Source organism: Homalodisca vitripennis, chromosome 2 (assembly GCF_021130785.1).
Source record: "Homalodisca vitripennis isolate AUS2020 chromosome 2, UT_GWSS_2.1, whole genome shotgun sequence".
Classification (NCBI taxonomy): Eukaryota; Metazoa; Arthropoda; class Insecta; order Hemiptera; family Cicadellidae; genus Homalodisca; species Homalodisca vitripennis.
In genome coordinates, this window is record NC_060208.1 from 18,288,813 (window position 1) to 18,305,213 (window position 16,401).

General features: G+C 31.3%; 1 protein-coding gene across 1 annotated transcript in view; it reads right to left on the reverse strand.

The window, feature by feature from the left end:
• Nucleotides 1–2,911, reverse strand: part of LOC124353622 (dihydrodiol dehydrogenase 3-like) — a 39,918-nt gene extending 37,007 nt beyond the window's left edge. Inside the window, exon 1 of the mRNA XM_046803546.1 lies at nt 2,757–2,911. The gene's annotated coding sequence lies outside the window, so the exon portion shown is untranslated. The remainder of the gene's footprint in view (nt 1–2,756) is intronic.
• Nucleotides 2,912–16,401: the final 13,490 nt, after the last annotated feature.

Below are 16,401 nucleotides of genomic sequence, written 5' to 3' on the forward strand. Positions count from 1 at the left end.
TTGAACGCTTCAGAAACACGTGTGTGTCTTCTTCTTCATAGTATATATTTGTAGCAATAAAATTTAAGAATAAATAATGGTGTATTTTATTTTATATTGGTAAAGTGATGTAATATTCTATTTTAATATTCTACCCATAGTAGTCAGAGAAAATCTGATTATGAACTATGTTCTAAACCTGGTTTGATTATTCATATTCTGAATTTGCTAAGCAAACCACAGGAACTAGTGTTGATACCTCGTTAAGACGGGACTGTTCCTGCGGGAGCTGGCAATCTCAGCACAGCCAACCACAGATATGCTTATTATTAACTGTAATAATTGTGTGGAGAGCTACCTGATTTTCTTTTATCTGGACCGGCTCTATTAAATAGAGTATAAAAAATCGCTAATGTGCTATATACAGGGTGTTCACATAAGGTTGTCACAAACTGATGTGGGTGATGCGTTGACGGATTTTGTTAGAAAAAGTACGTTGGAATTGTTATAAAAATTAAAAATAGTTGGTATCTTTAAAACTTTTTTTAACCAATGTAACACATCTGATGTCTATGAAAAGACAACATTTTTGTTGCTCTCGGCTTGTGCATTTAAAGTGGCCGTGTTCGCTTATGCAGGTAAAACATCACTCTATACATAAATTCAATAAAATATTAACAGCAATAATTAATAAGGATAAAATCCAATTTTATATAAGTCAGAGGTGAAAATGAATACATATTTGTTGTTGAAATTAATAAATTTCAGTTTTCATAGAGAAAGCCTTTAAGTCCAGGGTAGAGAAACGGCGCAATGGACAACATTTTAAATAGGCTATCTAATAATAAAACTCTCTAAAACGTTTAAAATCGGGTTTTTTTCCAAAAATAATTTTTTCATTACACTTTAACTTTGCATTGATTTAAATAATGTGTAATTTGTTGTATCAACATAAAACAATTAACATCACCAAAAATTGAGGTTATAAGAGTGTCTGAATCGAGTTTATACAAAGCTTTAAAGCCGTGTAAGAAATTTAATTTAAGTGGTAAACTTTTAATTTCATTAATTTATATGGCTATATTATAATGGAAGTCTAAAATTATAAATAAAACCTTATCTGTTATGTATCAATAAATTGCATGGTATAGGCTTTGAGTTTGAATAACTTCTAACCCAGAAGTTTGATACAATTATTTTTATAAGTCTGCTATATGGAACCCTAAATAATAATAATAATAACAACAACAAAGTATGCCTTTTTTACTAAATATTTTCATTAAAGAATTAAATAGTTTTAATAAAGTTTGGTTTGTTTATTTAAATTCTACAAACTAGTAACGAAGTGGTTTAGAGCTGCAGTTACCATTAAAAAGTTCCAATACTAAAAGAAAATTCTATTTATTAAAATAGTGATAAAATTTATTCCATTTGAAGGAACTAGGCTCGTTAAAGAAATAAAAATAAGGAAACTACTATTTCAACAAATAAGTGTCAGTATTCAAAATTAACTACTACTTTAGGATAAATTAATATTGATTTCAGTAATAGTACAGTTAATACAACCAAAAAAATATTTTTGCTGTATAAATAAACATAAATCCTAGTTAATAAAATGTATGTGACGAAACGATGATGGCTATTTTACATCGTAAGAAACTAAAAACATGTCAATAGTATTTGATTTCGCTTTTAATGGAGTTTTTTTCTAAAGATAACATGTTTTTTCTATAATTAAAATTATAAATATTAAAATGTTTAGCCATTTTGAATGCAGCCTTTTAGAAATTGTCTAGTTTATAATAAAACCTAGTTATTCCTAATTTAAACTATGACTAAGATAGTCTTTTAACTCTACTCACTTAAATACAACATTAAAATCAAAATTATACAAAGTGTAATTATATATTCAATGTTTTACATGATTTTCTGATTTTATTTCATAAGTACTTTATATAAAATAAATACATATTAGTGCATCAAATAGCATTAAAATATCGCCAGGAGTAATTATATGAAAGGTGTTTTAAATTACCTTTGTTTTAACTAAAAAAATGTATATGGTTTTAGATCAACTAGAATAAATTTAACTAAAATTATGAATTAAAAAATTTTAAATGCGCTGTCGAAAGTGAACTGTGTGAAAGGAAAAAATTCACGTAAAATAATTTTATGATTCCAAATTGAATTACGAAAAAGTAAACATGTGCCACATATACCTACTTTATCAAAGATACAGTTCGAATTGTTTTTTTAATCACAAATGGACACTGCACACTAGAAAGAAATTTTATTTGACTAAAAATTGAAAAAAACCGAGAGTAGTTATAAGGACCCGAATTGCTTTACATTTATATTATCTTTAGACATATTTTATTTCCTTTAAAGAGGTAAGGCATACTAACAGTATCTGTTAAACAGAACGAATCGGAACTGGGACTGACTAAAAATTAACCATATTGCAAGAACACGTGAAAAGTGGTTTGTAACGATTAAAACATTTAGTATTTTAATACAATTTTATTTAAATCGTTATAACGAAGTAATATAATGTAATTTTCTTGAAATATAATTATAATTCCTAATCTTCAACCGAAATAATCCTTGTGATAATCAACGTGACGAGCAATAAGTGTCTTAAATTATTGTAATATTAATAATTTTTTAATTTATTTCAGTTTAATTAGTTTATATTGTTGTAAAAGTCATTAATAAATTTAAAATTTTCGTGAATACATATTTCTGATTATATAAAAATTTGAATGGAAGGAACTTACCGGTGGGAGATCCTTCTTGGTGCAGGCTATCGGACCGACTGACTGAGGCTTGCCGGATCTTGTAGCGGCCAACATGTAGGAACACGTAGTCCAACATGTACGTTCTACACAACACACAATGGTCGCAACCATCAGGACGCTCTTGGACCTCTTGTAGCGGCCAACGTGTAGGAACACGTAGTCCTACATGTACGTTCTACACAACACAACTATCTTGCAACCATCAGGACTTCTTCTTGCAGTGTGCATGATCTAACGGGAACTTCATATATGCAGGCTACGGACTGCACACTTTGTTATTAATCAAATAATGTTATATTTTTTACTTTAACATGACTAGGGTTACATCCATAACGGAATAAAAGTAATTTTACCTGTTTTTAACGTCGTTTTAAGTTTAGTTTGGTGTATATTACATAATAAATTGTATCGAAAAATTTGCTGCTTGCTAATTTTATTCGATTGAAAGTAGAAACAGAAAAAATGTAAAGGAAATATTTTTAGGCAGATGGGGAAAGTTTTACCACATTACAAATTTCTAAATCCCCACACTGTTTTTGAACACGTTACCACGACCTGCCCCAGGCAGTAATTTTTGTGTCGGACAAGCACGAGCCTCACAGTTATCCAAACTTCGAATCTAGGTGAACAAAAAAGTTTAAAAAGGTTACAAATCTTTTTATAGATAGTTAGGGACGTTAAATTGCTACGAACTTGGGATTATTGAATCTCTTTACAAGTTTAAATACAAACTATCAAACTGATAGTTTATAACATATAAAATATGTCTTTTCCATTAAAACCTACTCACTTCCACCAAGGATACAAAGCAGAAAATACAAAGCAGAAAAAGTTTAAATACGTCCAGAAACTTCAACTTGTTTAGGCTATGCTTTTTGGTTATTACATTACTGATCATTTGAGTTATTTTGTATACAAAAAGACATCACGTTTCGCGCTATTTTTTTTATTTTAAGTATATCTTGACCAGGGGCGCACCTAAAGGGGGGGGGGCGAACGAACCCTGCCCCCCCAAATGCTTTTTATTTCAAAATAGTCGATTTACTATCAAGTTTACTCTATGTTTTAAAGACAATTTATAGAAACAAATCGAAAATATCGGTCAAATTAATTAAATATATGGTTGCGCTGTATTAAAATAATGCATACTCGCAACAGACTACATTTAACAGGCTTTTTAAATCCAAACAATCTATTTTTCTTTCTATAATTACGTAGGTTTTTCGTGAACTTTTACGATATTGTAATAGTTATGCTGCTGTTTGGATTGGAAAATTCCAACAAATGACAGATCATTATAATCGGTACAGCCATTCTTGAGTTATAAATTGTGTAACTAATCCGACTTTGTGTTATGAATATAGATACATTTAAGCTTTAATTGATTTTGTGTTTCTACTAAAATGCAATATCTGTAACTCTTGGGGAAAACCACTAATTTATAATATCTGTAACTACTGATTTCTAAGTAAGTTCGTATATGTGGAGAATCATATAATGGAAGTAAATAACGAATAATGAACATTCTCAGCCATCAAACGATTTTTAGAGTAACGAAATGTAACATAAACGTAGCTGTGAGGCAAGAACTTATAAAATTCAACTTTTGCGTGGTATGAAAATTGAATATTTAATGTAATATTGAATCTCTAGACTTAGCGGAAAATAAAGAAGACTTAGTGAAGTATATTTTACCACCCAAGTTCACTCTGTGAGCCCCCCTCTCCCCCCTCAAGTTGCAATGAGCGAGGTAAGCTCTTAGACCCGTAAATATTCCTTGCTTTAGCCGAGTCGTAATTTTATAAAGTGTTTCATTTTAACAATCCTACCACGGGGATGATAACTTTGCGGTAATTGAATTCTTTCCGTACCACTTTACTTAAAAATAAACACAACGGGAAATTGTGTTCACAAAAGAATGTCACAAACTTCTGTGGGTGATAGTAAACATCATTTCAAGCAAATCATGTCCTATAAATATAGGTCGAGAAATTTCTCGTTTAACCGGTAGCAGCCATTTTATATTTTTTATTAAAAAATTAATATCTATAAAACTATCTAATCTAAGGAAACCAAATTTAGCACATACGTATGAATAGATAAAAGGGAAAAAATAGTTGTGTTATTTTCTTTACTATTAACAAAATGGCATCTGTTAAAATATCAGTCAAAGTCAAATAACAAAAAGAAAAAAACCGGATAGTTATAACACATTTACTTGATAGAAACCATTTGAGCAATTTTATTTCAATTCCAACGGTACTTGTTTCAATGAAATCCGTCAATGCATGAGCGAGCACGACCACTTTAAAGGTGCCCAAACCGGGAACAGGAAACATTTAGTAATTTCATAGGCATTAGTTGTTTGTCATAGATTAAACATGTTTTAGAGATAGCAACTATTTTTTCAATTTTTTATAACAATTCCAACGGTACTTTTTCATACAATATATATTATATTGTATGAACGTATATTCTTGATGTAGGTATATAATATATTCTTGATTGTTAAACAAGGCAAAATCAACTATGAAACAAAAACACTAAGCCCGGGATAAATTACAACGCCCATAATAAATATACATTTTTGATAGATTTTGTTTTTTGTGGCAACAAAGCAAACTCAACATTGGCGTCGGTAATATTATTCACTCAGAACAGAAGTGCTCATATACGTACAAAGCCTACGAAACTGCGTGCGACGCCAAGGGTAACTGCTAGTTATGAAGTAAAATAGTACTTCTGCACATTGAAAATAAGTTCAGTTGTTTAAAGGAAAACAAAGTGCAGTAGACACTGACTATTACAAAATAATTGAAATACTATATGAACAATTTCTATAAAATTCAAGCAGCCCTTACTCTAATAACGTCATCTGAATAATGAACAAATGGATTGAAATAGAATACAGTCATTAAGGACCAAACATGTCCTTCCTTCTGCATTTCCTTCTTTGAAATAAATAACTCTTAGTAAAAAGGTCACAGAGACTTCAAATTTACTTTGAAACGTGTTAAAACATTCCGCAAATTCCAACTAGGAAATTTGTTACCTTTCAGTAGTTTCCAAATTCCCCCTACTAAATTTGTTCTTGGAACTTTAACGACAGCCAAAGTGGAGTGATGGAGTGATATACACCATTATCGATCTCAGTGTTGCCAGTAGGCCTATACAGGGTGTAAATAAAATTAAGTCCTGATACACCGGGATATATTCCAAACGGATTGAGATATCGCTGTAAAATCTTCACTATACCTATTAAAATACTTTAATGAACTGTTTGGAGGATAAATATAGTCCCCCTCCTCTTCAAACGAGGGTAGAGGGGGGGGACTTTAAATTTTCAAATCGCAAACCCTATCTTGTGACATGTCATTTAAAAGTAAATTCAAAATAAACATAATGACATGAACGTCTCCACGACGATCCTCGCATAAGTTACGGGCAAAAAAACCCCTTACGTCTAAGGGTGTAAATTAAGTTCTGATAAGCCGCAATGAATTCCAAGCGGATTGAGATATCAATCTATAACCTTCACCAGACTTATTAAAACACTTAGCAATTTTTCAAAGGGATATGGAAGGGGGTAACTTTAATATTTCAAATTGCAACCCCTATCTTATGGCATGTCATATTAAAGGTCTATTCAATAGACACACTATGAAACTAAGAAAACACCTCTAAACCGTTCCTAGCAAAAGTTATGGGCAAATAACGCAAAAAAATAAAAATCTGTAGGGACTATGCCAATGTCTTGCGTATATCAACACAATGCATGCGTGATACCTGTTAGTAAGACTTTGAGGGGACCAGCTTATTTCGTTAGGTAGCATCTCATGTTTCTGGTGTCCATAGTTTTGGTAAGAGGTGTGTTTTTTCTTGATAGCATTACAATGTAAAGGATTATTTGCCCATAACTTTTGCTAGGATCGTAGTAGAGATGTTTTGTTCATGACATTGTGTTCTGAAGGAAACAGGATTTTTCCAGACATTTGCCATCGTTCAGTGAAACAATAAATCAGTAACACTACGTTTCGAGATCTGCAATCTGATCTCTTCTTCAGGTAAAGAACTAACCTAATACATAATATTACAAACTCGGTTAAAATAAACAAATCTTACCAAAGCGTTGTGGCACGCCTAAGTCAGGAATCACAACCTACATGTTGTTTGTCAACTTCACTAACTCTATAAACATGCACTTAATAAAAAAAACTATACAAAACACTAATCATTAAAACAGAACTACGGAATACAGGTCACAATACGTCTTCATTCGTCTACTAACCACCTACGACTGACTGACTTTAACCGAGTTTGTAATATTATGTATTAGGTTAGTTCTTTACCTGAAGAAGAGATCAGATTGCAGATCTCGAAACGTAGTGTTACTGATTTATTGTTTCACTGAACGATGGCAAATGTCCGGAAAAATCCTGTTTCCTTCACAATCCTTCCATCGTCAAAAATAACCTTCAAACAAAGGACATTGTGCTCCTTTTAAATTTACCTTTAAAATGGCATGCCACAAGATATGGGTTGTAATTTAGACATTTGAAAAAGGGGAGTAAATATTATTATCCTTCAAAAATTCCAAAAACGTATTGTAATGTGTGTGGTGAAGATTTTACATCGATATCTCAATCCGTTTGGAATATATCCAGGCGTATCAGGACTTAATTTACACCCTGAATAAATGACTGTTCATGCAAATTTAGAAGGTCAGTTCATTTTCAAGATGTATTGCGGACAGACAAGCAGACCGAAATTGAAGTATTTTCAATCTATCGAGTGATAGGCTTCGCTAACGCTCAGCCAATAATACACAAATATCCTGAAAAGATCGGAGTGAACCGTAATAATAAAATATTTGAACTTCCCTCAATTATTCTTGTTAAGACTCCACTATAAACATAGCAAATCCCCTTAATGTTCCAATGCACCTGGCCCAACCCCATTCCGGTTATTACGGGATGAATCATACATTACAATACATATTTTTAGAAAAAAGTACAAACCACTTAGTTACCATAATCCTGGATTGTGTTGAGATCTAAAGTATGTACACTTGCGTTGGTTAATTCCACGAACACATAACTAACAAAGAATTGTATTGTAAGAAATGTTACGTTCATTGACGTAAGAAAAATAAAATATAGAAATTCATTATAAACTAGCTGTTACCCGCGGCTTCGCACACATCTTTAGAAAAGTCCTTATATTACTTAGTAAAAGCAATTATGCGCGATTAGCCGCGGGTAACAGCTAGGTCGTCAATACATTCGTAGTATTTTATAACGAAAACTCTTGATTTTCAATAAAATACCAATTACAACCAGATACCCACGGCTTCGCACGCGATTTCCTGCAGAAACATTGGGACATAGGAGGCATATTTCTTTTGAACGTCCTTATTGCCCTTCTGAGATAAATAGTCACTGAAAGATACTCCAAGCTCATGAACTATTTAAGATTTAAATTTTAAAACAGTCTCAATATGCACTTGTGAAATAACTGGAATTTTTCTCTAATATTCTATGATTTTTGTATACAATTGAACTATATTAGCCCAGCGTGGACAGGAGTCAAAAGTCAAATTCCTTGCACACATACGATGTAAATGATGGGCTCAATGTAATTTTGAAACGAAAATAGGCATATATTAGGTACATATTATTACAGTATAATGATAATGAGCTCCAGATGTTAAACGAAATTTCGTATGGTTTTTATTTTATTGAAACAAAATTTGCTGATTCTCTTAAGCTTACTTTATGCTTTCAAACTATAAATGTAAAGAAATTTAAAATCGTAATTAAATTATATGAAAGATATTTGTTTGTCGCATTATATATGTTTACAAAGAACAGCTGATTAAATTTGAACAGGCTCTTTCACTTAATAACATATGTTTGCTGCAATGCATTTCTTACGGGTATTTCCGTAACTTTTAGAGACCAGTGGGGCGGAATCCTGAATCGGGAACGGGATAAAATGTATCCTATGTCCTTTTCCCAGTCCTTAGCTACCTCCCTACCAATTTTCAGCCAAATCGGTTCAGCCGTTCTTGAGTTATAAATAGTGTAACTAACACGACTTTCTTTTATATATATAGATAAAGAAATTCATGTTTCTATAACTTTATCTTGAATGCAAACTTAATTTTTATTTAGATTTTTACTACAGATCATAAAAAATGTTTTAAAAAGCGTACATTTGTTGGGAGTTTTTTGTGTAACATAAAAGCTAGGATTTAGGACTATAAAATAAATGGATATAATAATTGTCTGAGCGTTAGCAAAGTATATCACTAGAGGGGCTGAATAAATTGCACGTCTATACGTATGCAGGTTCGCCCGATATTTTGAAAACAAACGGACCCATATATTTGAAATTTGGCCTGAAGCTTCATTTCTACATGAGAAAAACGTAGATCAATGATGGTGCATTTCACTCTCATGGATTTTTCTGGGCGTTAGTGAATATCGTTACTTTGGTCTTATTAATACCCAAAATAAGTAAATTTGTAAAGAAACTCAATACACCCATAATAAGATACGTAAGCATGTAACATATAAACACATGTGGACTACATATCCTAACATATGCAACCGCATTTTATGGTACCTTGCTGTGTGGACTTATTATTTAAACGCTGATACTAAACCCAATTTAATCTCGAGAAAGATTTCATCTGTAGACTTCGAAGTTTGCATGAAACTTAATTTCTACATAGAAAAGAATGATTTCTATGATGGTGTTTGTCTAATTATGGCACTTGGCTGAGCGTCACTGAAGCTTATCTCTTAATAGACTGATGTAATTTATCTTATGCTTGCCAGGGAATGTAAAAATTTATTTTCTTTAAGACGTGTCTGTCTTTCTGTCCACTGGATCTCCTGAAAATGTAATTAGCTATTAATAGACTTGAAATTTTGCACGCAATTTCAGCGAAGCCTTTTACGCGACACGTGGTGTGGCGTACCCCTATCATGTATTATACTGCGAGTGTCACCACTATATTCTGGTTTAAAAAATATGTTATAACGATATAATATGTTATATGTCTAAATTATTTTAGTAAAACTGGTAATTAAGCCTGATTTCGTTTAAAACTGCTTTGAAATGTGCTTAATGTAGCCTACAAGATAACATTAATCTACCATTTTTGTGGCTCTTTGTACAAAAAGCTTTTAAGAGCCGGCTGAAGTGCAGAACTTTGGGTTTTTCCTCATAAGAACATTGTAAAATCTCATGCACTTTTACGGTGTTATATTTGATTGTAGTGCAATGAGACAAGTCTCATTTTGAAAATCCGATTAATGCATATCCACACGCTTTTTCGAGTTTTAGATATATTTACATGTCATTCAGATAAAATGTACTTTTCTGTATTTCATCGTTTAAATATTAAAAAAAGTATACACTTTAAAAACTAATAAGCTCTTCGATACCTTCTGATTATATCTTTAAATACTTTTTTGTCAAGGTTATTTTTTTAAAATATTTTAATTAAGAATGACAAAAATGTTTTGGAGTATTTTCTCAATAACCAATAAAAGTATCGAAAAAATAAAGAGCATTTAGATGCGTATTAAAATGTTACCTTCCATTATTCAACGACACATCGGCAGAGTTTGACGCATTCAGATTTTAATGGGGTTTTTAATTGTAGGAGGAAACTATGATTTTAAAGTTTCTTGCAATTAACACTTCGATTTTAACTGGTTTCTACGGTCGAAAAGAAAATATGACAATGTTTTACAAGGTGTATATAGCACCTTAGAGACTGAATTTGTTATGTCTTACTTAATTATATCAACAATAATTATCCAAAGGATGGATTATTTGACTTGTAAAAATGTCTCAAAGTTTAAATATATAATTTGAATAAACAGTAAACATTCTATGCAAGGGTCCAATAAGTTTGCTTCAACTGTAACTGTTTACTTGCAAACTGTTTATGTTTGCAAGTAAACTCCTTTCATATCTTTTCATATGTGGGTTTCCTTTCCAGGACATACCAATTCCAAGATTGTCGCCGATCATATGTGAGTGGTGAGGAGGGGGTGAAAGGGGGAGAAGCAGTAATCAGTTTACAAAATGGTTGAAAGGGGAATTTTGTGTATGGATTATTAATTGTGAGTATTTTAAGTGTAATACTATTATTGGAATTACTTTAACAACGCTATTACTTTTTTTAAATTTGATTAGATATTTATATTTGTATATGGACATTTTATATTACATAAATAATTAGAAATTTTCATTTCTTTGTTTAACATTTTTAAAGTTTGAATTTGTAATAATTTTATTGTAGTTTTGTTAGTAATAGCTTTGATTGTATTATTTGCATGCTAGATAACTTACTCATCCAATGCCATACATTGAGGTACTGCAATAATAAGCGCTTGAACTGCCATCTAGAGACAAACTCAACAATTAAAACTAAAAATCTGTGTGGTTCGTTCTTATAACATTTAAGGTAGCAAAAAATAAAAAACTATTTTATAAAATAAAAGTTCAACTTCCACCATACATTCATGAATGTAAGTGAAAACCAAATTTAAATTTCTTTTATAATATACTGTACTTTATTCTGAGTAAAATTATACATCACGCTCTCTGTTTTGCGCAGTAACTGATTTGCAGTTAATTTTTTGTTTAACTCCGCGCAAGTGGTTAAAAACCTGTACCAGTTATGGCTAAAATGCATGCCAGTCTAGGGTTAAATTACACATCTTCCATATTTCTATGACAAAAAAATCTGTAACGGTGTTTTAAGTTAAACATTGTTCTTACAACAGCTGGTTAAATAAAAACTGTTCAAAAATAATGGAATAACATTCAAATTAATTTGACCAGAGAGGTGCTGCCATCCATCGGATAAATTTCATAATATTTCCTGTATGTTTTTAACAATGCACAAGCGGAGATGTGAACTTGGCCAATCTATTATTTTCCATTTCAACACGAGGAATAAAATAGAAATGACAGTCATGCCTTCAATTGAGCGGATACACTTTAAATGCTAGAGTGTACTGCGCATTGTATCTTACCTCGGGTTTGCAGGCACTCAGGCCATGCAAAAACTCTTTCAATCTTAAAAATCCATTCATTACATGAATGGTCGAAATGCAAAGTGACCAACCCACACATTTTCAGATTTAACGTTATTTACTGGCTTTTGATGAAAAGATCTGTGTAATATAGAACTAACCTTTAGTAGCTATACTTTTATAAAACATAATTTCTCAGATATTTTCCAAAGCAAACCTATCAGCTGAAGTATCAAAATGGAACAACCCATAGGAAGTATTTTCTAACGCAAGTTTGGAATATTATAAAATTCAAAATGGACCACCTCATATTTAATATTATGTAAGGCAAGTTTGGAATATTATAAAATGCAAAATGGACCAACCTCTACAATTTTTAGTTGATTTCCATTTGCAGAGCTTTATTGATACATCCTAAAAAGAGAAAATGTGCCAACCATACTGCTAAAATGGACCAACCCACACTTTTGAAAATCTAGAAAGAATGCTTTAAAAAAATTAGATTTACCAAAGTTTCAGTAATAAACGGCAATAACTAAAAGTATTACCTCGCAAATATTATACAACATTAAAAAGTATTACAATGCAAATAGCGTACATGTTTTCTAACAAAAATAATGTTTTTTTTTAACTTTACCTTTAAACATATGAAATCTTAGATTATGGGGTTGGTCCACTTTGAATTTCGACCACTCATTTCGGTATTGGAATATTGAAAGTACCTAATACTAAAGTTCACAGAGCTAATAATGTATAAGTGATTTTACAAAAAAAGTATGGGAGTGTAATGTATGTTCTCAACTTTTTGTCGTTGAAGATTGAAGAAGCAGTATTCGAAAGGTCACCTTATATATTTACAAGATAACACTTATAATTCTGGTAAAATAAACAGACAGCTAGAAAATGTTGTAAGACTTTATTATTTGTTTCTTTTATAAAGCTGAAAGTATTAATATAAAAAAAGGTTTTTCGCCGTATTTTTCATTAAGGCAGGTATTAACTTTCCCATTGAGCCTAAGCTCTATAAATTGTCATAGTAATATTTACAGTAAAATGTTAAGTTTTCGTATATAATTGTTAGGATATTCCATACATAATTATGCTAAAATTTCAAAGTTAGCAAAATCATTGTTAATTAATTAAATACTTAATTTGACACTTAATAGAGAGGACAAAATAGATGAATAAGCACAAACTGTTATAGTTTTCTTAAGACATAAAAACTAAATTTGTGATAACACTGATTTTTATCTGAGTGTTGAGTTAAGCTTCAGATGCCTCTTAGTGCACCGTCTGGACTATGATGACGCTGCCATAGTCCTGCCTCCTGGAGTCATGTTCGTCTGAAGAGATCCAAAACAAGTCATCGATGAAGAAGCTCGAAATGAGCTCTTTAGCATAGTTTTTGCATCAGAGACACCTAGACTACATAATGTAGTGTAATATCTCCAATAATGTTTTGCAAATTCCAGACGCTCCAATAATGAGGAAAGTAAACTGGAGCTACACTCAACATTGACATTGAATCAATTGATATATATATATATATATATATATATATATATATATATATATATATATGTGTGTGTGTGTTTTTTTAAAATAATAAAAAATTTAATTGATTAAATTTGTTTGAATACCAAGCATTGTGAGTAGGCCTAAATAAACGGTTATAGCAATAAGTAAACATTAAGTACACTGTTTTACGATTCTTTCTTGTAATAATTATAAATTATAATTATAAATAATTGTAAATTCTTTCTTATTATATAATTAATTCACCACTTAACCGCTGCGATCACAGATTTTTTGTTTATATGTGTTTTTTAACAAAAAATAAAAAAATCTAAAATTAAATTAATGAAATTGTTTTGGAATTAAGTATTGCATTGCAACCTAAGCATTGTGAGTAAATAAACGGTTATATCAATAAGTGAACATCAAGTACATTGTTTGTCGATTTTTTCTTGTAACAAATTATTCTTATTATGTAATATAATTCACCACTTATAACCGCTGCGATCACGGCACGTCGAGCAGTTCGCCGTGCAGGCCACGGTCCAGTTGTCGGGACTCAGCAAATCACCACTATTGACAGCAAGTGCGGTGCAATCGTTCAATAGGGCGGAACGGAAGCTGCCGGGCGAGTCTGGTGCATTTCCGGTAGCGACCAGACCGGAAGAGTCGGACAGGAAATGGCGGTGACCCAGTTCATGTCGCTCACGGCAGTACTTACCGACGGTACTCTCCTCGACAAAACAGGACATTTCTTCCGCTGATTGGACAAATTAATATCGCCCGGTTTATTGGCAGGACTTCAATTCTTGAAGTGCATTCTTGCTCGTGGATGTCGATCATTTATAAATTTAACCAATTATTATAAATGTCTGTCCATTTGTTGAAATCCGTAATACGTAAGAATCGTTTCCAAATTACAACTTAGAAATACTCACATAAGATCCGACTGTAGCAAAATAATCTTGAGTTCTCCACATGAGAACGATGTTAAACCTTATACACTTTTACGCCATTACTTTTTTTCCTTTATTCATCCTTTTTTTCCTTCTTTTCGTCCTTTTTTATTTTATTTTTTCGTAACGTTATGAAAGATGTATCATTTTTAAGATCTCATTAATACGCATCCAAACCCTTTTTAGCTTTTCTTCTAAATTTTATAATTTAAATGATTAAATACGTACAAAATTCTGAGTTTTATTTTGAATAATCAGTAAGAGTATCGAAGAGAGTAAAACAGCGGTTGGATTGCGTGTTAACTATATTTTTAAAACGTGACGTCATCCATAATTCTACGACTTTAAGGTCGAAAAGTGCAATCAGTTTAACATTATTCCTTTGAGCCAAATTCAAAGAGATAAGTAGTATTTTGTTTTTGAGAAGCTGCATACAGTGGAATGAAACGGTGCTGTCTGACCAGAACAACATTCGTAGATAATGACTCTTACAGTGTAGCCTAATTTGATCTGAGAGATTAATTTGTATCCGAGCAAAAAGCTTTATCATAATATAGACTGTAACTCGCGATATGTCAAATAACTCGTAAAATTCCAAAGAATACAAAAATGTCAAAAAATAAAAATTGAAATCTTGACCCAAAATGGACCCCTGACGCCTCTAATTTGATCTGAGAGATTAATTTGTGTCCGAGCAAAAACGCTTTATCATAATATAATAATAATAATAATAATACTTTATTTCCATCATTTATAAGACAAATACAAAACGATTTACATTCTTAGGAAATACACTGACCAAAAACCAGTAGCTGGTCAGCGTAACAAAAACAAAACAATTTACAAAATAAAATAAAAAGGTAAAAAACAATATTCCAGCCAACAAGCTGCTCTCCATGACGTCTGCATCTGGCTAAAACGTCCAGAGGCATATAATGATAAACAGTACATATATATATATATATATATATATATATATATATATATATATATATATATATATATATATATATATACATAAATATACAATACAATAGACAAAGTTACCATTCACTAACCTATAATCACAATAAATCTGATATATTGATTATAAGTTTGGCCAATACTAATTACAAGGAAAAATAACAAAAAGTTGTAATAGTGGTAAAATAAAATAAATTAAGAATTCTGTGTACTATTTGAAAAAATTAAAAATCGAATATTCAGCTCAAAACATTTGTTAATTCACCAATATCAAGATGTGTCAAAAGCCAAGCTTTCAGCATTTTAGAAAAACAATTCAAGACATTATATGATTTTATTTCGCTTGGAATCTGATTAAAAAGCTTCGGTCCTATATACTGAATGGATTTCCTACAAGATTCTTTGTTTACTTATGGTATTCTGAAAATTCTGTCATTTATACTTCTGGTCCTGTGCAACAAATCATTTGTTCCAACATTTCCACTGCGCAAATAAAAAATTCTTAATACTTTATATACATACAAATGTTCTACCGGCAAGATTTTTAACTGAACATACAGGGGGAAAGCACTTTCTCTTCTATTTTTTTTTTCAATATTACACGAATCAAGTAGTTTTTTGTTGTTTTTAATTTATTGATTAAATACTTGTATGCACCTCCCCAGCAATGTACAGCATACTGCAACCTTGATTGTATTAGGGCAAAGTATAATGTTCGCATCAAGTTCGTATCACAAAAATTTCTGAGAAAATAAAAAGTTCTAATCGTAGATCTTAATTTGCGATGCAACTCCACGGTATGATTTTCCCAAGTTAATTTATTATCCATGGTAACGGCGAGATATTTAAAAATGTTTACTTTCTCTACAGATTGACAACTACACAGATCTGGGATACAATTTATTCTGTGGTATTTTAATTGTAATAGGAAATCAAAATCTCTAAATCCAAAGTTGATATATTTGGTTTTTTAACGTTAACCTGCATATCATTTTTAAAGCACCAATTTTTTAAGAGATTTAGGTCACAACATATCCGATCGTATAATACTGCAACCTCCGCTTGAGAATATGACAAAGCAACATCATCCGCAAAAGCACTTACTTTACAGAAAAATTTAGACTGTAACTC